Source organism: Emys orbicularis, chromosome 6, assembly GCF_028017835.1.
Source record: "Emys orbicularis isolate rEmyOrb1 chromosome 6, rEmyOrb1.hap1, whole genome shotgun sequence".
Lineage (NCBI taxonomy): Eukaryota > Metazoa > Chordata > Testudines > Emydidae > Emys > Emys orbicularis.
In genome coordinates this window covers 93117646-93142239 of record NC_088688.1, presented here as the reverse complement: position 1 = coordinate 93142239, position 24594 = coordinate 93117646, and the positions used below count along the sequence as shown (strand labels likewise).

The 24594-nt window shown below is 41.9% G+C and overlaps 1 protein-coding gene across 1 annotated transcript in view; it reads right to left on the bottom strand.

Annotated features, from left to right (window-relative positions):
• The window catches only part of RFX3 (regulatory factor X3), a 218501-nt gene extending 209338 nt beyond the window's left edge, over positions 1–9163 (bottom strand). The window contains exon 1 of the mRNA XM_065406095.1: positions 8966–9163. The gene's annotated coding sequence lies outside the window, so the exon portion shown is untranslated. The remainder of the gene's footprint in view (positions 1–8965) is intronic.
• Between the last annotated feature and the right edge of the window lie 15431 nt (positions 9164–24594).

Sequence of the window (24594 nt, the reverse complement as noted above, 5' to 3'; positions counted from 1 at the left end):
GAATCTATAAAATTATTTAACCAGTTAGCACACAACTTGTAGCTCAACTGAAATGATTTGATGTAATGTGAACCAGTTCAGGTTGGCCTGAAACAAGTTACTAAATAAAAAGCAAAAGCATTCCCTTCCAGTAATGGTTGGATTGGTAGTGTGACCTTAAAGTGCCTAGTGCCTGGTTAGCTAATATATGCCAGCTTGATCTTCTATGTAACAGTTAATACGGTAAAACAGCTATTACATAGGTGGTCAAATTGACCCTCATTAACCATCACTAAAACAAACCTGAATACAGATTACTCCTGTCAGAGGTCATGACTGAACACATGAAACTGTTCATTTAATTCTGTAAACAGATGTAATATGCTTTCTAGGGCTATGGAGATTTGATTGAAGGATGACACAAACTTTTCCCTTTTGATCTAAATGTTACCAATGTGCATGGCGCATATTACAAGAGATGCATAATAGAATTCTTGCAATTTTAGACCACAACTCTTTTTCTGAATAAAATCCTCCTGTTCAATCCGCAAGGTAAGTTTAAGTCTTATGGCAGAAATGGTGATTCAAACACACAAAGTTTCTGAAAATGGATGTGTGTATTTTTATCCAACCTAGCAGTCTGTCTGAATATACCTCTATTCCACATCCTCCCATGCCAAACCTAGCAAGTGCCCATGCAAATGACATTTCACTCCAAGAACGAGCAGTTGGTGTATAACTGACACCGAAGAGGTGGACTGTATTTGCGTGTATAGACACGTAAGAGCCATAGTGTGAACCACAGCAATCCAGAATGTTAAGTGGACACTCTCTGGATGGTATGTCTTCTTACATCTAACAAAACTAGGTTCCAAACTTGGAGGTGTAGTCCAGAACCCACAGGTGAAATCCTGGCTCCAGTGAAGTCAATAGCAAATCTCCCATTGACTTCAGTGGGTGCAGAATTTCACTACTTAAGTTTCATCCAAAACAAAAGGAAATGTACCTTCTGTGTTCTCTTTGCTTCATTTTACCAATATATCCATCAATTCCTCCGGTGACAGGAAGACACTCAACAAAACACAAAACAAATGTAAATGGTCTTAACCCTGGAAACTGCACACCTTGTTTATGAGCCAGGAGAAGAAAGTGGTCTGTTAACCATTATCTAACACCATATGTGAGGTATTAGCTAACCCCAGATGACACTCCTCCAACCTGAGTTTCCCACCTCCCCCCACACCTTGCTTCCACTGTTATTGTTGGATGCTTTCAAGTGTTTTTAACTGGGCCCTGACAGTCACTGGTCAAATGTGTGAATTGACCCAATTTCTGTGACCTTACATGATGTTTCGATGAATTTCATATGTGACATTATATTCTGCCTAAGAGGGCTTGAAATATACACTTGCCAGCGGGGAGTGGGAAACTCACTTATGAGCATGGCGGTGGTGGTTGGAATGGGGGCAGGGGGGGCGGGGAGGCATTAAATCTTCAATTTATGCAGAATTTAAGCTTTCATGAAGTTTCTGGCCCTTGTAAATGTGAACCTAGTGTAAATCAATTATCTGCTGTCTTTCTACAGTACCTCTGCTTCTGCCCCTGCCACAGGTTTGATAAGCAGCAAAAGAGTGAAATTAACAAGACTGGTCAGATTTACATCTGTCATTCAGAATTTTGCAGAGACCCTACTATGGCACATCAGCCAGGAGGCTCAAGAAGAGGGAGAAAACACAAAAAGCTCCTTTCTCATTCCAGCTATTAAAGGGGAGGTGGAGCTTTAAGTTTATATGACACCTCCTTGCCAGAGGCTGATATGAAAGCACACCCATGTAGAAATCCCAGCATCTACCCCCTTCCCAGCAGATTAATTTCTTGCTAGGGTATTGCCCAGGGATCTTGCTAATGTTGTCCCACCTTCATTTACCTCTAGCTAATAGATTTAGTCCTTCGGTTAGCAGGTGACTGATAAAATTTTCAAGACCTGTTCATCTAAGATTTGCACTTTCATCTTGTATTATTTTGGACTTCAACTCTTAGTGATGCAGAACATGAACCGAGCAGGAAGCAACCCAGATAATATTGTAAATTATGATAAATAAAATTAAACCCAGCATTTCTAACTGTGCTCATGTGGCCATCCTCCATTTTACCTATGGTGTTTGCTAACGATATGTCACTGACCATGCTGAAGGCCAGTAGATCAAATTTTCAATGCTGGTTACCAACCCACTTGTAAGTAAAATATCTTTAACTGGCCACTGAGCATTCAACAGTCACAACAAAGAAAAATAAAATCTCAGGTAAATATTCTTTAAAAATCAGTACTGACCTAACTGAAGGAACATTCCAGAACATCAGCTGAATCTTCAGTTCATGAAGTGAATTAACTTGTTCAAGCTAAAAACATATTTTAAAAAAATTATCTCCACTGAAATTCCTACATATTACTTTTAAATTCTGAAAGTTAAAAAAGCCAATACCCCATTATTATTGCATTGTTTCACTATTTATAAAAAATACAACTCAGAAATCAGATAAACTAAAAGTAGGGCTTTAGCTGATGTACAGTGAATTGGGCAAATGGCACCTTTTACAGAATTGCTCATTTGTACCCTATATTTTGCACTTCTACATAGTTGCCTTGAATAGTGTGTGTTTCATTGTTTAGAAATTGCCTTTGTCATGATAAATAAGGAGAAATGCAGCTAACTTTGTTACACTGAGGTAACAAAACAGAAGAGGAAGCCACTTGCTTGGGGGGTACATAGCAAGACCCACTGTTATTTATTTGTATGGTTGTAGTGCCCAAAAGCCCAATCAGGCACTATAAACACAGGAAGACATGGCCTACCCTGAAGAGTTTACAATCTAATTTGAGACAAGGCACAAGTGACAATAACAATAAGAGGGAGGAGGGTGGAAGAGAATGGTAGTAGATTACAAAGTTACACAGGGTAGCATTGTTTACAATGTGATGGTTGCATTACATGTACACTCAAAGAGAGGGTGACTAAGGAATCACCCTCCAATGTATTGGGTTCATTAATAATAGGAAGCAAACTTTAAAAATACTGCTACACAAGTTTTTCCCAATTATTAACAAGTGAGGAAGAAGTTACCAAAATATAAAGTGAATATAGTGGGTCAAATTCAGAGATTAGTGTATAATGTTCACCCCTAGCTTAGGGTACTGATGGATACCATATGAGAATCTAGATAAAGATTATATGTAAGCTACTATAAGTTTAAGAATGTCTAAACTGGTATAACGTACACCTTTCTGGCTCCCTCACATTCATGTTGCACCAGTTTAGACCCCTTCACCAACATGCAACTTACAAATACACCTAATACTTCATTTCTAAATTTGGCCCACAGATTCTGAGCATGGTGTAATTCACACAGAATGGCCAGAAAACTGGAGAGTAGCAAAAAAAGCAACTAACAGAAAGGAGTAAGAACATGTGAGTTAAAGCAGAATACATCTTTTTGTGGCTTCTCAGCATGGCAATTCCACTGAATCAGACACCCTTACTTACACCCATCTACTGGTGTGTGTAAGTGTAAGTATAGCAGAGTTAAAGTTTCACCACTTTACACATCTCCTCAAGAAGGCTCAATATGTACTGCAAACACTACATTATTAGATCCTATATACAAAAAAAATTCAGACTTTATTAAGCTACAGAAGTGGTAAGAAACTGCATCCCACAATTTTGCTATACATATGAAAAGCAAAGATATTGTAGAATTTTTTTAAGAGGTATTTTGCCATTTTTACCATAACTGTATATTTAATTTTAGTCATGCAAAAACTCTGTGTTTTGGAATGAAACAGGTAAAAAAAAAAAATTCTAATTTGTCAGTCATACATACCCACAATAGAGTATTTATAATAGAACCTGGCTGTTATCTTAAATATGAAGAGGCTACTGCCTCTCTATTACCCCATCAGTCCCAATAATTAGGGGAATAAAATACATACAAGTCTTCCAGGCCACTAGATTCTTGTACTCTCTTTGCTACTTATGAGAGAATAATTAGCTTTATCTGCTTTGACCCCAGTTTCTTCCAGCAAGACTTGCAGCAAGGAATAAAACAACTAACCAACAAAAATGCAAGGTAATATATGTTCCAAAACAAAACTCAGCTGTAAAAGAATTAACAAACCAAACAAAATGTGAGTAATAGTTAAAACTGAAATGGCAGTACATTAAACCAAACTAAAAATGGGAGGATTTCTTAAACCAAATCATTAATTCAGCAATGATATACTTAAATAAGAGTAAATAATGTAAAGATATAAAGCAAATACATAAATGTGGAAACTACATCTGCTATACAAGCACAGCTAATAAATAAATACTTATGTTTTAAATTTTAAGTAAACTGTGACTGTATACTGCGTAAATACATATTTGCTATGGAACAGTCTATTATTCTAAAATCTTTACTATAAGCATTTAGAAGGAAAACATCTTGCTATATGGAGATGCATAGAATAAAGAGAGAAAAATTTTGATTTACAATAAGAATCGAAAAATATAAATATATATATGAATAAATCTGTGCTTTTTAGTTTTTTTTCTTATTGTGTTTGAAATAGCATAGCACCCTCTGGTGCATCTGCTAGAGGAAATGTAACAGATTAAGAATGGGCACCAGTCATTGTTCTCAACACTGGTGCAGAAAGTAAAAAACTAGAAAGCTCTAGTTCTCATACCCCAATTCTTTCTTTTTCCAAATGTTTTAAGTTAAAAATATTTTAACTTGTAACAGTTAATATTCAACGAAATGAAAATAATAAAGATGTCCCACAGATCAAGAGACACTGTAAATAAAAGATGGAAGCTTAAAATGTATTTAATGTTCCTACTTATAGTTCACTGGTATAAAAATTAAGTCATAACAAGTCAGATTTTAAAAATCCACAAGTCAGTTGTCTAGCAAAACAAGTTTTTACATCAAGCTGCAATTTGCTACTTGTCTTGCAAGCCAGCTATTAGAATTATTTCACCTACTTGTATTCAAAAGCTGCTAACTTATATTGCTCAATAATGCTTTCCTTTCCCCCCTTTAAAAGTTTGGTAAGCGGATTATCCAAAAATGTAATATATGAATGTGTTATGAGGAGCCATTTAAGACTCTGAAAACTATACCACATATTATAATGTACCCAGTCACTGGGAAAATAATTACCTATAAAAGAGTAGATTTTGCTAATGACAAAAGCAGAAGATGCCACCTGCTTTAGACAGGACTTTGTGAGCCACTGGAAGTCCCAGCACAATGCACTAGAAATGAAAGTGACACCTGTTTAAAGCAGCCATCTGTCCCTAACAAGCTAAATTTAGTCAAATCAGTCTATCCACTTAATCTTACATTTCCAAAATGTTTGTGTACATTCAACTTGCAAGCAAAGAAAAACTACAACCACTGTTAACACCACCTTTATTAAAGACATATAAATAATGCCAAACTTACAATTGGTGGGGAAAATATGCAATTTTAAACATGCAGATTTTTAAAAGTTTATTTACTAAGAAGAGGCTGAAAAATTAATAGTTTAATTCATTATTGAAAAACACACTTCTTGGTATTCTAATTAGAGTCTATATTAATCTGACATGGAACTTGATTTAAAACTAGCTCTCTTGCTCTATAATAACTTTGAAAGTTTGCTTTTATTCTCTGTATATTTGTGTTGCATTCACAACCTGTAATCTCAATTCAAAACAAACTTTAAAAAAAAAATCAGAATACATTATATATGTTGAAAAAGCCTGTTCCCTTGTTAATATTACACATGTCAATGTCTGCTGTTGGTAGGCCTCCTTTGTGGTTTGCATGAAAAAGCATCCCTCAATTTTGAATATGAAAAGGAAATAATTTAATGACAGAAGAGGTGGGAAAAAACCTGAAAATCAGTAACACTCACTAGACCACAAAGCAACCACTATGATAAAAATGTGCAACATTTTAGATTCCTTAACCATATTAAGCACACCTGGTTCTGTTCCAGGTAAGGACAAAGAAAAATATGTCATCCTTCCCTTTCAGTGTGAAATTTATTAAGTTAAAAGAAATAGTAACATTTTTATTTCTGAGAACTGTATTGTTATAACTAACAAATTGCTATATTTAGGAAGAGAAGAAAATATACAGTAGTAACAAAACAAAGCCCAGTTACCCGAGGAGATGAAGAAAACAAGGATTTTAAACTATATAAAAATGGTAGGTCATGGACTCTTATTTTATTTCTTTTGAATACATTGCCAAAAAAATATCTGTCTACTCCAGCACAATGCAAGTTAGCTAACACACCAGGGCACAGAACTCACAAAGACTCAATGAAGCTATGTGCAAGTGCATTAAAATGCATTTTTAATCACACTTGTTCAGCTATGTACTCTAAACCACAAACACGTGAATAAAAATCACAAACCATTTTATTATCAAAAGGCTGTCTGACATTGCAAACATCTGGTATTCTGATAGCTGAAGGCACTGGGGAATCAAAATGCATAATGAAGATCCCATCTATGAAACATTAAAACGTTAAAGTGGGAACAAATTGTTAATGCTTTTCTTTGTAAAAGTCTAAGATGCTAGCTGATGTGACATGGCACTATTTTCAATTACCTCATGCAACAGCTCCTTTAAAGTAAATGTGGTGAGTAATACTAAAAACTTTTTGTGATACAACACACCTTTTTTTAAATACAGTCTTTAAAAAAATACAGATTTCTGCTTCCTCAGCCAGCTCACTTTTCTTTGCTAATTTAGGCTTTGATCCTGAAAGCTGCTCTACCCAGGGAGATTTCTAGCCCCATCCAAAACTCCATCATCAATGGGGCTCTTTGCTGGTGTCGGGAGTCCAACCCACACAGTGCAGCTTGCAGAATTGGGACATTACCTTGCAGGCAACGTTAGACGTGTGGAATGAATTAACAAATAATGAATCACAAAGTAAACTCAGTGACAAAAACTAATAATTGTTATATTCTAGAAATTAATTCACTAAGATTTATATGTAACAACTCTACTATATAACATACTGAACACAGTGACAAACTGACTTCTTTGATGTCAGTAATTTTTAACGTATTTGGAACTCATCTGATCACAGTACCTATGCTAGGAGAAAGGAAAATAAGTCATTCCTCCTTTTCAATATAAAGTATATTAAGTTAAATGAAAGTAACATTTTTATTACTGATGATTGTTTTATTGCTCAGGATGAAAACTTTGACAAGACCACAAATGAGAATTTTGAGACCTTTGGTGGTTCATTGAAATGTATCATTTCAGTTACACGGACTGCATATGAAAACATACTTAGAAAGTAAAACTGCAAGAGACATAATAAGCCTTAGTTCAAAAAATAATACAAGTATCACTAATGCATTAATTATCTACTCTCCTCTGCACTTGACAATCCCCAGAATAATTGACACTGTCACATTCTTCAGAGGTTGCTCTGTCAAATAAATCAATATCTTTCTGTTGGCGTTGTTACGAGGAACAAGATTGTAGTCAATGCAGGGCTTAAATGTAAAGGTAGAAAAAAGTATCTTCAAAATTAAAATCAACAAAAATATCTTGTAAAACACTACCATTTTCCTATGAATTACATTAAATACAGGAATGAGGAAATAACACTTTTTAAATCATCTGTATTTAAAAAAAATTGTAAATCCTAGAGACTGTTTTATTAACTGAGAGTTGATTTGACATCACGGGGGGGAGGGGAAAGAGAGAGAATTGGATATAAAAATGTTAAAGAAATTCCCCATGATACCCCACGAAGGTATCAAAATATACACCTTATGTCCAGAAAAACAAGTGAACAAATTGATGGTATATGCTGAGAAGTCAAATCCCTAAATCTTAACAAACAATCAAAAAGAAGATGAAATATACATGGATTTCAAGTTCAGAAGATTCATACATTCTTTATGAACAACTTGACTTCAATTTCAGCTCTCTGCAGAAAAAGAAGACCCACCAAGAAAAATCCTTTAAAAGTACAGTAGCTTTGACAAATAAAATTGCAAAGCAAGTTTTCTTAATGTTTTCTTCTCTCTTTCATTTATCTGATGTACACAAAGTCTCTCATTCGTAATGAAAAATAACTAAAATTCCCTTCACTGTGGGAAACTTAAGGAAACTGAAATGGATCTTCTACCCCAAACATCTCTACATAGAAGATAACACACTAGATAAACTACAAACCCAACTAACACACTTGCACTGTATCCAGATTAAATCACAAGTACAAAAACAGCATTAAAAAAAATCTTTCCCAGCAGCTGGACAGCAAAGCAAAACTGCTACTGTCTGTGGTGGTGGGGGGGGGGGGGGAGACTACTGGGTGAATAGAAAAACAATGTACAGTACAAAGAAAATACAGTTTTCCCAAAAATAAACAATTAAACTAATGATGATTAAAGAAGGAAATAATCTGGCCACAGAATTAGGGCTTCACAGAAGAGAGCTAGGGAATGTGTGAGTATCACCAGAAGAGATAAAAAGTTCACAAACATCTAAATCTGAACAGTCTCACAACCCCAGAACAAGGCCCCTAGGAGTGAAGAGGAGAAACATTCCCTGGTTGTTGGTGTGTTGCAGAATCCATGCCTGGGTGTTCGCTAAAGCAGGTACCATCATACAGGGCTCGTCAACACCTCATCTCCTCTCTTCTAACAATTCCCCTCTATTGTACACGGAGGCCAAGGAGATACCTGCCCACCCTCTCCACAACCGTCCCACAGACCAGAAGCGTGACTCTCCCCCCTCCCCTTCCCAGCCCTCAACCAACACCACATTCCCCATCCACCATCAAAGTACAACCAAGGGGGGTGGGACAACCAGCCAGCAGCGAGACACGCGTTACAGCCTCACCCTCCGGCTACATCTCAATCAATGGGGCAGCGCAGCCCGGGGATCGGGGGGCCGGAGTGCACGGAACAATCATAGTCACCTGGGCTGTGCAGGGCTGTGGTGTTGCTGTTGTTGTTGCTCTTGCTGGTGGATGTTGTTGTTGTGGGTGATGGTGAGGAAGGGGGTGAGGATGGGGGTGGTGAGGAGCAGCAGCAGGAGGAGGAGGAGGAGGAGAGGAGCGGTTGTTGTTGATGGGTAACAGTCGCCAGGACTACGGTGACTATGGCGCTTGATTCACAAGGCAACGGTTGCTATAACTCACAAAAGGGAGAGAGCGAGCGAGAGAGGAGGAGGCGGCGGCCCAGCCTGAGAGGCCCGGAAGAGGCGGGGCCACCGCATGACTGACACCTCCCGTCCCGGCGCCGGTGGGAGGGGATTCGGCTCCCTCACAGGAAGGAGGGGAGCGCACCTGTCTCTCACTGAACGCGGGGTAGGATCAGGCTGAGCGCGCCTCCCCTTGGGGCGCGCGCACAGGCGGGTGTTGGTGAGCACAATGCGGTGTCCGCGAGACGGCGGTTAGCGGGGACAGTTACTCCGCTCAACAGGCGCAACTACCGAGCACCGCTTCCCGCCGTGCGTGACTGGGGGCGTGGTTACACCTGGCTCCCGCGTGCACGAGCAACGCGGCTGACCGGCTTTGCCGTCATTTCCGGCTGTGGGAGAGAGGAGGAGGAGGAAAGTCCCGGATGTGGGCCGGCGAGAGACTCGCTTAGGGCCCCCTAACCATCCGTGTCCCGAGGAAGCACTTGTAGAGCGGGGGAAGGAGGAAGTCCCGCCTCGCGCCCGATTCCCCTAGTGCCATGAAAACGGCGGCCTGGAGGCGCCATCTTAGAGGGAGGACGGGGGACGGCAGTTTCTCCGCACTCAGCGTCTTGTAACCGCCGCCGCGCGCACAGCCTGTGACTAGCCAATCCCTGGGTGCACGGCCCTCCACTCGCCTTACCCCCGCACACACCGACCCTGCTACCTGCCGGCACCCCCGACCACACACAGCCTTTGTATCCACTGTGCAGCCCGCCTACACGCGCCTCTCACCCTCACGCGGACTCTGGAATCCACCGTAGCCATCCCACAGCCTTCACCGCGCCCTGCAACTTGCCAACACCCTTGTCACCCTACACTGACTCTTCAGCTCACCAACTGTGGTACCCATCCCAACTCTCTCCACGCCTATCTCTAGCAACCCACATACACCAACCTACAATCCACATATACGTTGCCAGCCCTGCCCTACAACTCACCTGCACACCCACATCCCCCACCTCTGCACCTGTCCTGCAATCAACATACACATCCCTTACCCCACTCCCACCTGCATTCCCAATGTACACATCCCTGACCCTACACCATCCTGCAACCCTGCTACTGCCCCCCCCACACCTCACCCCTATACCAGCACTTTAATTTACCTACACCCCAGGCCTGCCCATCCTGCAACCCACATACCCCACCCTATCTTTGTCCTGCACTCCACCTACCCCAACACGCACATTCTGTGGCCCATCTACATCTATGCAGCCCCTATCTATACCATACCCTATAGCTATCTGTTCAACACCTATATCCTCTACCTCCCACACTCCTTGCAACTCACCTACAGCCCCTCTATACACACCCCTTGTAACTCACTGACAGCCCAAATGCATCCTATTCACACACACACATACACATCCTATAACCCACCTACATCCCTTATTCTTCCTGTAATCTACCTACAACCCTATACACACAACCTCTATGTGCCCTGTAACCCAGGTACTCTCTACACACATTCCCAACCATGCATCCTGTAAGCCACCTACTGAGAACCCATGTACACTGTACCTTACCTACTGGTCCCTCTAACATTTCTGCTACATACAATCTGTAAACCAGGTACACCCTAGAAACTTCCACTAAACCCCCCCCACACACACACATCCTGAATCCTTATGCATAGCCTGTAACCAGCCTATACCCTCACAAGCATTTTGTACCAATAGGCACAGTCTGTAATCCATCTACTCCCTCCCCACACACAGCCTCTATCCTTACAACATATTACACCCCTGCAGAAGACTTTTACCATCTTGCATCTCCACAAACCACATCTCCAAATGAACTTTAATCCACTTTACTCAGTTTGTATTCTCTGTATCTCCTTAACTACATTGCACAAGGAACAAAATTTTTCACAGCCCTGGGCGATGTAGCTAGGTTGATCTAATTTTTAAGGTCTAAGACCTACAGTAAGTGGCTGGTGGAGACTTTTTCAGTTAAGAAATAATATTTAGGAATTAGTCGAACTGTCACTGTGATCAAATTGAAGATCTGGATTATTTGCTAAAATAGAGCCTTATCCTGAGATGCTGAGCAAACGCTGGTCCTATTGTCTTCAGGGGCTCCACAAGGGTACCGCATTCAGGTTGGCGATATAGCAAAAGCTTATCTTCAGTTCAATAAAGCTTACAGGTCAGATGGTGGCCCGCAATACAGCCTCCCTACACCACTCCAGGCTGCCAAGGATTTGTCCATCATACTGGAATCCCCAGGTCATGTAGGCCCAGCAGTGAGGTGCCCAAGGCACAGTTGCAATCCAACTATTCCTCTCTGATAGAAAGGCCCCTCGAGGCTGTTACCTGTTGGTATAATTTAGAGCCTGGGGGAGTAAAGTGACTCTCCTGACATTATGACTCTTGGGGGGAGGAGAACAGTCGCTATTCACCTGCTGTTTCCCACTGCAAGCAAATAGGCAGAGAAGGATGGGAATATCAGGAACCCTGGTTCTGCCCCCTACTAGTTGGCTGAGTGGCATGGGGGAGAGTAAGCGAAGGTCTGCACTGTAGCTGGAGTATAGTTTCCAGTTTGGGTAGATGTACACACACTAGCTTTGATCAAGATAGCACACAAAAAATAGCAGTGTAGCTGTGATGGTGCAGGAGTTTGGCTCAGGCTAACCACCTGAGTACAATCCCATCCAAGATTCTAGGTACATATTTGGGCAGCTGGCCTGAGTTGCTACCAGTGCTGCTGTGGCTATGCTGCTATATTAAGCACACTAGTTCAATCAAAGCTAGCATGTGTACATCTACCCAAGCTGGAAATTACACCTCTGTGTTCAGCATAGCCATACCTTGAGCTTAAATAGAAGGAATAGAATAATTTACTCCTTCCCCAGAGTAATGTGGGAGCAGGGGAGAAATTTGTTCTCTTGTCAGCTGCTGAGGTGTTGCAGTTATGTGCCTCCCGTTACCCAGATTAGATTATATAAATACAAACTGAATGTGAGCAATCACCATGCTACCAGAAAACCAGGAAACTTTTTGGTAAATGTCATTTGTGGATGCTCCCCCCCAGTGATCTGTCTGGAAAGTATCACAGCTTCTCTTTGGATAAAGTTTTTATAGTCAAAGAAAACAAACTTCTAATAGAAATAAGGTTTTTTAAATACAATAATCCACCCTGAACAATAGACGTAGCTGTTCTTAATTTAAACTCAACATGTAAACATATACGTTTTTTAGCCAAATTACGCCCTTAATTACACACATACAACTCTCCATTGAAATCAAATGGGCATAATTTATCCCTACCCTACGGTCTTTTGGCACGCTCTGCATTTGCAACCAAAATCTATGTTTGTGGCTTGCATTTTATATTGTATGTTTAACAGAATATGGGGATGCTGAGGCAATATACTACATTTTGTTTCTTCAGCACCTCAACATAACTCTGCTGAAGCACAGGCCAGAGTTTGATATTTTCAGAAAGCATTAGAGTTAAACCGCAGGGCTATTGAATGTAAAACCCTGACAAGTAAGTGTTAATGGTTCCCAGTCAACTTCAAAGAAAGAACCATATAGTTTAGTAAATAAACATTCAAAGCACACAGAATACAAATAGTATAAAAATTGTAAATAATATTTAGAATACTATGAGTAGCTTTTAAACAAAAGCTAGTAGACAAATCTACATGTGTTCCAGATATAGCCTCTACCCATCCTTTGTTGCTGTTACATATTTAAAATTTAAATGCAAGGTTTCAACATAACATTTACACTCCTATACTTTACCACACACATGTAAATACATTCCCCTCTGGTCTTCTTTCAGAGATGATTTCTCAGTCTTTATAGTGTGATCATAATATGTAATGTCTAGCACCGGAACTCTTCAGAACTTGAAAAGAATGGTAGAATCTCAGTCCTTTTCCAGACACTACAGAACTCTTTCAAACAGTCTGTGGTCTCCACAGCTAGCAATATTCCAGCCCGTGGGTTAATAGTTGACCAATTCTCCGATTCTGGTGAAACAAAGTTGTAGCCTATATCCAAAGTAGTACAGGTGCTGGGATCAGTATGAGATCCACTCCCTGAATTTCTATAAGGCTTTCTATCTGTAGAACACTTTGTTCTCCCCATAAACCCAGCTAAATTAGGTAAGACTATACAACCCTCACCTCACTCCACACTGCCCTGGTTCTCTCTCTGAGACACAATCCCAGTTTAAAGCAGTTAGCTAATAGCTAAAAGTAAGTTCCATAGGCTCTGTAACATCTATGGGTACGAAATGCTTCCTTGCCACTCTCCCTCTAGGTCTACTAGAAGGTGTAGTTTCTGCCTCAGTAATCAAACTGATAAGAACAGATTTAAAATTTTTATTAAAGCTAATGTTAAAAAAATGTATAATACACAGGTTAAGAAAAGAGTGTCTGTACATCTGGGTATAGTGCTTAGATTATCCACAAATACAAAGTTTGTTTTAAAAGTCAGAAGATACATATAGTGGATGATCAGCAATAACCCAAATTTTGGTGAATAAATTTAATAATAGAGTTAGATATTAGCATCCAAATATCCACTCTCCCTCTAGGTCTGTAATACACACCATACTATACCAAACATTATCCTGCTTCCCTCGTAACTAAAGCTGGAATAGCACTCACCTGTATCCAAAGTGGTACACGTAGACAAGGCCTTGTCTACACTACAAAGTTTTGTCGACAAAAGTGATGTAGAAACTCAAAAATCGACATAATAAAAATTGGAATGTCATGTTCACACTCACTCCCTCTGTTGGCAGAGCGTGTCCACAGTTGGGGCACTGTCATCAACAGTGTGAGCAATGCATTGTGGGTACCTATCCCGCGCATCTTGGGACCGGGCTCAATGTCCCGTGATGCATTGCTTTGTATCCCAGCACTCCATGGGCTTCAGGCTTTCTTTCGCAGCATTTTTCAATGGCCCTTTTTTGCTGTGCACCCCAGCAGCTTTGTGAGATGGGATGGAGCCCGCACTGCTCTCCTATGCTCTGTTAACTGTCATGAAGACATTGTGGATGGCAGTTAATCGCAAAGTTCCTAACTGAAGAAGACTCCCAGTCGCCTGACATGGAATATAGGACATAGGAGCAACTTTAGATTGCTTTTGGCATTCGCAGAACAACTGCATAGGGTAGACCATCGCTTTGGGCTTGTGAAACAAGCATTGAATGGTGGAATCATATCATCATGCAAGTGTGGGATGACCAGCAGTGGCTACAGAACTTTTGGATGCAGAAAGCCACCTTCCTGGAACTGCACGTGGAGCTCTCTCCAGACCTGCGGCACAAGAACACCAGAATGAGAGCTGCCCTCTCGGTAGAGAAGCATGTGGCAGTTGCTGTGTGGAAGCTGGCAACTGCTACCAGACTGCTACCGGTTGGTCGCGAATCAATTTGGAGTGGGGAAATCAACCATTGGGGCTGCATTAGTGCAAGTGTGCAGCGCAGTAAATCACATCCTGCTACGAAGGACCGTAACTCCAGGAAATGTGCATGAAATAGTGGATGGCTTTGTAGAAATGGGTTTCCCTAACTGTGGAGGGGCGATAAATGGCACACATATTCCAATTTTGGCACCAGACCACCTTGCAACTGAGTACATCAACAGGAAGGGGTACTCCTCCATGGTGTTGCAGGTATGTGTGGATCCTGGGAGACCCGGCGTACCCCTTAGAGGCTCATGAAACCTTACATGGGAACCTGGAAAGCTGTAAGAAGCGGTTCAACAACAGGCTGAGTAGGTGCTGGATGACAGTGGAATGTGCCTTTGGCAGATTAAAGGTGTGCTGGCGATGCCTTTATGGCAGGCTAGACCTTAATGAGGATAATATTCCTTTGGTCATAGCCGCATGTTGTACATTGCATAATCTTCGTGAAGCTAAGGGTGAAAGGTTTGCTCGGGTGGAGTGTTGAGGCAGACCGCTTGGCTGCTGATTTTGAGCAGCCAGATACCAATGCAATCAGAGGAGTCCAGAGGGGGGCAGTTCGAATCAGGGAGGCTTTGAGGCAACACTGAAAATGAGAACCAGTAATGTACATCTCTGTGATTGGTGCTACAATATTACATGTAGTTTTCCTAGGAAGTAATGGTGACATTGGGGCCTTACATTCCAGCAAGCACATGAATAAACTGCCTGTTTATGTATTGGTAGTGCCTGCTATCTCAATTTGTAGAAAACAAATAAAGATGAGTTACCATTCAAAAACTTTGCATTTATTGCACAAGAAACAACTCACACAAACACACAAAGATGCTTGGTGTGAAAGGAGGTATCAAGGAAGGGTAGACTTTCAGACCTGTGTGTAGGTCCAGCTATCATTATGAAAGTTGCTGAAGGGGTGGACTGACGGGGAAACCCAGAAGTTCCAAAAAGTGGAAAGCACTGTGCGGGTGGAGTTTGGGGGGAGCATGGAAAAGAGTTCTGAATGTGCTGCAGGAGAGGGCGGGCCCGGATCTGCTCAGTCTGCAGCATTATTAAGGACTTCCGCATCTGTGTTTCCTCTTCCATTACTTTAATCATCCGCTTAGTAGCATCCTTAACAAACTCCTGATTTTCTTTTCTGTCCTGCCTTTTGGCTTCCCACCACTTCTTGTGTTCCCTTTTCTCTGCATTGGAGGAGTGCAGTACCTCCCAGAACATGTCTTCTTTGCTCCATCTTGGCCGCTTTCTTATCTGGCAGAGATGCTCGGCTGGTGTGTGGGGGGGTGTTCCTGAAGGCCACATCTGCCAAAGCACAAGGAACAATGCATGGAAGCATGATTGTTAAATTCACGCACAGCATTGAAACATTTCAGTAAAATACACCTTTTGCAACATAACAATCACTTTCTCACTGACCCTTGGCAAGCACATATCTCTGCGAACACCCAAAGCATGGTGAGTGTTGGTGGTGGGAGGACGCTCCACATGGGGAAAAGAGCACTCACTCTGCAAGGGATGTGGTGCAGCGAACTAGGGGGGGGGAATCTAAAATTCTGCCTCACTTTTCCACAGGTGGGGGTCATTCTAGCAGGGTAAGCAGGGAAATGAGGGTACATCTACCACATGCTTGTGGCTTCTGCCCTGCTTCCTGTGCTGCTTGCCTGTGTGCCGCTATGGTCCCTGCACAAGTGATTGCCAAATGGCATTGGAAAGTTTCCTACAATGGGGGAAGGAACAGAGCTGCTCTGTCAAGAAGCCGTAGGCAGAGGATTACAAAATATTTCCAGGAAACTTTCCTGGAGATCTCTCTCGAGGATTTCCATGAGATCTCAGTGTGCATCAACACACTGTTCCACTGCACTGATTAGCTACACAGGGAAATGTCCAGCTCACAGAAACACATCCAGCCTTCTACATTTTCATATCCTGAACCCACCTCCACACTACACAAACCACAGCCACTTAACAGGCGTCTCCTCTCCTTCTTGCTCGCCAGAGAGGAACTGCTGAAACTGGCTAGACACCTCTGGAGTAGTGAATAGTTCCTGTCTGCCTGCCCCACCAGGCGACCCCGCCGGGAGCGCCACATTGTCATGTAACTCCACCTCTTCATCAATGACTTCGTCCTCCAGGTTAGGTCCTCTTTCCACCGCATCCATGCCCGCCGAAGTATCCATGGGGCTCTTGGCGGTGGAGTCGCCACTGATGATAGCGTCCAGCTCCTTATAGAACCGGCAGGAGTTTAACTCCCTTGCTTTATGGTACACCTGCCTCAGCTCCTTTATCTTTGCACTGCAGCATGTCTCAATCATAGCCCTTTTCGCACAAGCCTCGACAAATGTGCGTGTAGGTATTCCAGTTCCTACGGCTCAAGCGCAGCTGGGACTGCACAGCCTGCTCTCCCCATATACTGAGCAGATCCAGCAGCTCCGCAGTGGTCTAAGTGGGCTGCAATAACCTGCCATGGTCACCTGGGAAGATGCAATGAGACCTCTCTACACCGAGCAAAAAGAAAATGGAATTTCAAAAATTCCCGGGGCTTCTAAGGGGGAGGGGCAGATGGTTGTTTACCTGGCTGCAGGGCATTGGAGTTCAAACTGCTGACCAGAGCAGTCATGATGGGCATTACTGGGACACCTCCTGGAGGCCAATTAAAGCGATAAAATCAAGCGTGGTGTCTACACTGGCACTTTGTCGACAAAAATTTAGAGGGGAAAAAAACTTGTCTCTCTCATCGGGGTGGTTGTATTTCGTTGCCAAAATGGCATTTTTGCTGCCAAAAGTCGCATCGCAGTTTGTAGGCATTCACTGCTTTGTTGACAAAAAGCAGCTTTTTGTCGACAAAACTTTGTAGTGTAGACAATGCCCAAGTCTTCACAGCAAACACAACTCTTAGACTTGTGTGGATCGTCCACAGGGCTATCCTTAACTCATATTTATAGCCTGCTGCCCACCCTCCAGGCCCCCCTATACTCTGATTGGTTCAGTTTTCAGAGGGTAACTGAGTGTGACCTGCCAGGTTCTTACCTACAGTGAAAATTTCTATGCAACTTCAGAAGCAGTTACTAAGCATGTCCAGTAATTGCCACATTCTATTTCCCAATGTTTCTGTACCCTTATAGCTGAATTGTCTTCCCCTGTATGTGTGTTGATACAGAATATTCCAACTAAAATCCATGTCTCCTCTCACTGCTTCTGTCCCTTTCTTTGAGGGCTACAGTATAAAGCATGTGGGTTTCGTAGTCAGTTGGCCAAACATGTATAATGTTGTTAAAAAAAAATTCACAGTAGGAGTTGAGTATGTAATCAAGGGCAGAATTTGGCCCATAGAAAGAAAAACTATAAGAGATTTGTATCCTTTTATTTAGAATGTTACCTTTTTCTTTTCTTTATTGTAATAACTTTTCACTTTTAATGTTAACATTATGCCCTGATTTTGGTATACTCTTGTGAAATTTGGCACACCGATTTTCTTTCTGTATTTCATGTACAATTGTGTGGAGCCTAGAGAAAACATCTGTTCAAGCTTCTGGTCTATTATTTCATTCCTGCTCACAACTCGTAAACTAAAAATCTGTCAAACTCAAACCTGTTTGTTATATACAAAAGGTTAAAATTTTTACTAAAATGTTTAATATTAATAATTTTCATGTAGCATCTAACACCTCAGTCCTCCAAAGCGATTTAGAAGTATGCAGAACCTCATGCGATGAGGCATCCCATTAATCTCAACTGGACTCTGCAAGGATCTAAGAGTCCTCACTTGTGGACCCTTTTGCAGGAGTGGCCTTTATCTGAGCATTTAGTTATGGCAACATCATGTTTAGCCAGTTGGCTAAAGCACACAGTGTAAAATGTGAAGCTGCAAACATAGTTTGTAGTTGTATCATAGAATCATAGAATATCAGGGTTGGAAGGGACCTCAGGAGGTCATCTAGTCCAACCCCCTGCTCAAAGCAGGACCAATTCCAACTAAATCATCCCAGCCAGGGCTTTGTCAAGCCGGGCCTTAAAAACCTCCAAGGAAGGAGACTCCACCACCTCCCTAGGTAATGCATTCCAGTGCTTCACCACCCTCCTAGTGAAATAGTGTTTCCTAATATCCAACCTAGACCTCCCCCACTGCAACTTGAGACCATTGCTCCTTGTTCTGTCATCTGCCACCATTGAGAACAGCCGAGTTCCATCCTCTTTGGAACCCCCCTTCAGGTAGTTGAAGGCTGCTATAAAATCCCCCCTCATTCTTCTCTTCTGGAGACTAAACAATCCCAGTTCCCTCAGCCTCTCCTCATAAGTCATGCGCTCCAGACCCCTAATCATTTGTGTTGCCCTCCGCTGGACTCTTTCCAATTTTTCCACATCCTTCTTGTAGTGTGGGGCCCAAAACTGGACACAGTACTCCAGATGAGGCCTCACCAATGTCGAATAAAGGGGAACGATCACGTCCCTCGATCTGCTGGCAATGCCCCTACTTATACAGCCCAAAATGCCGTTAGCCTTCTTGGCAACAAGAGCACACCGTTGACTCATATCCAGCTTCTCGTCCACTGTGACCCCTAGGTCCTTTTCTGCAGAACTGCTACCTAGCCATTCGGTCCCTAGTCTGTAGCTGTGCATGGGATTCTTCCGTCCTAAGTGCAGGACTCTGCACTTGTCCTTGTTGAACCTCATCAGGTTTCTTTTGGCCCAATCCTCTAATTTGTCTAGGTCCCTCTGTATCCGATCCCTACCCTCTAGTGTATCTACCACGCCTCCTAGTTTAGTGTAATCGGCAAACTTGCTGAGAGTGCAGTCCACACCATCCTCCAGATCATTAATAAAGATATTAAACAAAACCGGCCCCAGGACCGACCCTTGGGGCACTCCGCTTGAAACTGGCTGCCAACTAGACATGGAGCCATTGATCACTACCCGTTGAGCCCGACGATCTAGCCAGCTTTCTATCCACCTTACAGTCCATTCATCCAGCCCATACTTCTTTAACTTGGCAGCAAGAATACTGTGGGAGACCGTATCAAAAGCTTTGCTAAAGTCAAGGAATAACACATCCACTGCTTTCCCCTCATCCACAGAGCCAGTTATCTCATCATAGAAGGCAATTAGGTTAGTCAGGCACGACTTCCCCTTGGTGAATCCATGCTGACTGTTCCTGATCACTTTCCTCTCCTCTAAGTGTTTCATAATTGATTCCTTGAGGACCTGCTCCATGATTTTTCCAGGGACTGAGGTGAGGCTGACTGGCCTGTAGTTCCCCGGATCCTCCTTCTTCCCTTTTTTAAAGATGGGCACTACATTAGCCTTTTTCCAGTCATCCGGGACCTCCCCCGATCGCCATGAGTTTTCAAAAATAATGGCTAATGGCTCTGCAATCTCATCCGCCAACTCCTTTAGCACCCTCGGATGCAGCGCATCCGGCCCCATGGACTTGTGCACGTCCAGTTTTTCTAAATAGTCCCGAACCACTTCTTTCTCCACAGAGGGCTGGTCACCTTCTCCCCATATTGTGCTGCCCTAAACATTTGCATTTGTATTTTTTATGCCACTTCCAAAAATAGGCACTTAAAATCTGCATGCAATTTTTGCATAAACTTGCATGTCTGTATGTCATTTTTATTCTCTTGAATTGCATTAAAATAATTTGTGTGTCTAGAATTGTATGTTATAATTTGCATGGGCAAATATTTTTGCGCAACTATTTCCTAAAATTTAATTTGGCAGTTCTTTTTTTAAAAAAATCTAGCTAAATAAAACAACATAATTTTTTTACATAAGAACATAAGAACAGCCATACTGAGTCAGACCAAAGGTCCATCTAGCCCAGTATCCTGTCCTCCGACAGTGGCCAAGGCCAGGTGCCCCAGAGGGAATGAACAGAACAGGTAATCATAAAGTGATCCATCCCCTGTCGCCCATTTCCAGCTTCTGGCAAACAGAGGCTAGGGATACCATCCCTGCCCATCCTGGCTAATAGCCATTGATGGACCTATCCTCCATGAACTTACCTAGTTCTTTTTTGAACCCTGTTATAGTCTTGGCCTTCACAATATCCTCTGACAAGGAGTTCCACAGGTTGACTGTGCGTTGTGTGAAAAAATGCTTCCTTTTGTTTGTTTTAAACCTGCTGCCTATTAATTTCATTTGGTGACTCCTAGTTCTCGTGTTATGAGAAGGAGTAAATAACACTTCCTTTCTCTGCATTTACTTTCTCCGCATTTACTTTCTCCGCAGCAGTCATCATTTTATAGATCTCTATTATATCCCCCCTTAGTCATCTCTTTTCCAAGCTGAAAAGCCCCAGTCTTATTAAGCTCTCCTCATATGGTAGTCATTCCATACCCCTAATAATTTTTGTTGCCCTTTTCTGAACCTTTTTCAATTCCAATATATCTTTTTTGAGATGGGGCGATCACATCTGCACGCAGTATTCAAGATGTGGTCGTACCATGGATTTATAGAGAAGCAATATGATATTTTCTGTCTTATTATCTATCCCTTTCTTAATGATTCCCAACATTCTGTTAGCTTTTTTGACTGCCACTGCACATCGAGTGGATGTTTTCAGAGAACTATCCATAATTACTCCAAGATCTCTTTCTTGAGTGGTAACAGCTAATTTAGACCCCATCATTTTATATGTATAGTTGGGATTATGTTTTCCAATGTGCATTACTTTGCATTTATCAACACTGAATTTCATCTGCCATTTTGTTGCCCAGTCACCTAGTTTTGAGAGATCCTTTTCTAGCTCATCTCAGTCTGCCTGGGACTTAATTATCTTGAGTAGTTTTGTATCATCTGCAAATTTTGCCACATCACTGTTTACCCCTTTGCACAGATCATTTATGAATATGTTGAATAGGACTGGTCCTAGTACAGACCCCTGGGGGACACCACTATTTACCTCTCTCCATTCTGAAAACTGACCATTTATTCCTACCCTTTGTTTCCTATCTTTTAACCAGTTACCAATCCATGAGAGCACCTTCCCTCTTATCCATGACAGCTTACTTTGCTTAAGAGCCTTTGGTGAGGGACCTTGTCAAAGGCTTTCTGAAAATCTAAGTACACTATGTCCTCTGGATCCCCCTTGTCCACATGCTTGTTGACTCCCTCAAAGAATTCTAGTAGATTGGTGAGGCATGATTTCCCTTTACAAAAACCATGTTGACTCTTCCCCAACAATTTTGTTCTTTACTATAGTTTCAACCTGTTTGCCCGGTACTGAAGTCAGGCTTACCGGCCTGTAATTGCCGGGATCACCTCTGAAGCCCTTTTTAAAGTGGTGTCACATTGTCTATCCTCCAGTCATTTGTTACAGAAGCTGATTTAAATGATAGGTTACAGACTACAGTTAGTAGTTCTGCAATTTCACATTTGAGTTCCTTCAGAACTCTTGGGTGAATACCATCTGGTCCTAGTGACTTATTACTGTTTAGTTTGTCAATTTGTTCTAAAACCTCCTCTAATGACACCTCAATCTGGGACAGTTCCTCAGATTTATCACCTAAAAAGAATGGTTCAGGTTTGGGAATCGCCTTCACATCCTCAGTCGTGAAGACCGATGCAAAGAATTCATTTAGTTTCTCCTCAATGGCTTTATCGTCCTTTAGTGGTCCTGTAGCACCTTGATCTTCCAGTGGCCACACTGGTTGTTTAGCAGGGTTCCTGCTTCTGATGTACTTAAAAAAAAATTTTTTTATTACTTTTTGAGTCTTTGGCTAGCTGTTCTTCAAATTCTTTTTTGGCCTTCCTAATTATATCTTTACACTTCATTTGCCAGAGATTATGCTCCTTTCTATTTTCCTCACTAGGATTTAACTTCCACTTTTTAAAGCATGCCTTTTTGCCTCTCACTGCTTCTTTTACTGTGTTGTTTAGCCACAGTGGCACTTTTTTGGTTCTCTTACTATGTTTTTTTAATTTGGGGTATACATTTAATTTGAGCATCTATTATGTGTCTTTAAAAAGTTTCCATGTAGCTCGCAGGGATTTCATGTTTTGCACTGTACCTTTTCATTTCTGTTTAACTAATTTCCTCATTTTTGTGTAGTCCCCCTTTCTGAAATTAAATGCTACAGTGTTGGACTGCTGTGGTGTTTTCCCCACCACAAGGATGTTAAATTTAATTATATTATGGTCACTATTACCAAGCAGTCTAGCTATATTCACCTCTTGGACCAGATCCTGTGCTCCACTTAGGACTAAACCAGGAATTGCCTCTCCTCTTGTGGGTTCCAGGACTAGCTGCTCCAAGAAGCAGTCATTTAAGATGTCAAGAAACTTTATCTCTGCATCCTGTCCTGAGGTGATATGTACCCAGTCAATATGAGGATAGTTGAAATCCCCCATTATTAATTAGTTTTTTATTTTAATAGCCTCTCTAATCTCCCTGAGCATTTCACAGTCACTATCACCATCCTGGTCAGGTGGTCTGTAATATATCCCTACTGCTATATTCTTATTATTAGAGCATGGAATTACTATCCATAGAGAGTGTATGGTACAGTTTGGTTCATTTAAGATTTTTACTTCATTTGATTCTACACTTTCTTTCACACATAGTGTCACCCCCCCCCACCACCAGCACAACCTGTTCTGTCCTTCTGATATATTTTGTACCCTATTATTACTGTGTCCCATTGAGTATCTTCATTCCACCAAGTTTCTGTGATGCCTATTATATCAATATTCTCATTTAATACAGGTCATTCTAGTTCACCCATCTTATTATTTAGACTTCTAGCATTTGTATATAAGCACTTTAAAAACTTGTCACTTTTTAGCTGTCTGCCATTACATGATGTAATTGAATGGGTCTTTTTTTCATTTGACTGTTTCTCATCAGATCCTACCTGTATTTTATCATCTTCCATCCTTTCCTCCTTACTAGGATATAGAGAATCTCCATTAATAGATCCTCCCCTAAGGGATGTCCCTGTCCGAACCATGTGCTCCTCTGCACCTGTCAGCTTCCCCCAGCCGTTAGTTTAAAAACTGTTCTACAACCTTTTTAATTTCATGTGCCAGCAGTCTGGTTCCATTTTGGTTTAGTGGAGCCCATCCCTTCTGTATAGGCTCCCCCTTTCCCAAAAGTTTCCCCAGTTCCTAATAAATCTAAACCCCTTTTCCCTACACCATCATCTCATCCATGCATTGAGACCCTGCAGTTCTGCCTGTCTAACTGGCCCTGCGTGTGGAGCTGGAAGCATTTCAGAGAATGCTACCATGGAGGTCCTGGACTTCAATCTCTTACCTAGCTGCCTAAATTTGGCCTCCAGGACCTCTCTCCTATCCTTTCCTATGTCATTGGTACCTACATGTACCACGACGACCAGCTCCTCCCCAGCACCACACATACATCTATCTAGATGTTTGAGAGATCCGCAACCTTCGTACCTGGCAGCCAAGTCACCATGCGGTTTTCCCAGTCTTTGCAAACCCAGCTATGTTTCTAATGATCGAATCATCCATTACTAATACCTGTCTCTTCCTAATAACTGGAGTTCCCTTCCCCAGAAAGGTATCTTCAATGCAAGAGGATACCACAACATCATCAGGAAGGAGGGTCCCAAATATGGATCATTTCCTTTGCTCCAGTTGGATGTTCTCCTTCCCTGAACCTTTCATCCTCCTCAACAGTAAAGAGACTGTCAGACCAGGAGTAGGACCTTTTTACTGTGTCCCAAAAAATCTCATCTATGTATCTCTCTGTCTCCCTTAGCTCCTCCAGTTCAGCCACTCTGGTCTCCAAAGCCCATGACGGTCTCTGAGGGCCAGAAGATCTTTGCACCGAATGCACACATATGCCATCTGCCCATAGGGGAGATAGTCATACATGCTGCATCTGGTGCAATAACCCGGATAGCCCCAACTCTGTTGCTGGACTTCTGCCTGCATTATCTTTTTACTCCTGAAGCTCGTTCCTACGTTGTTGTTTTGTTTTTAT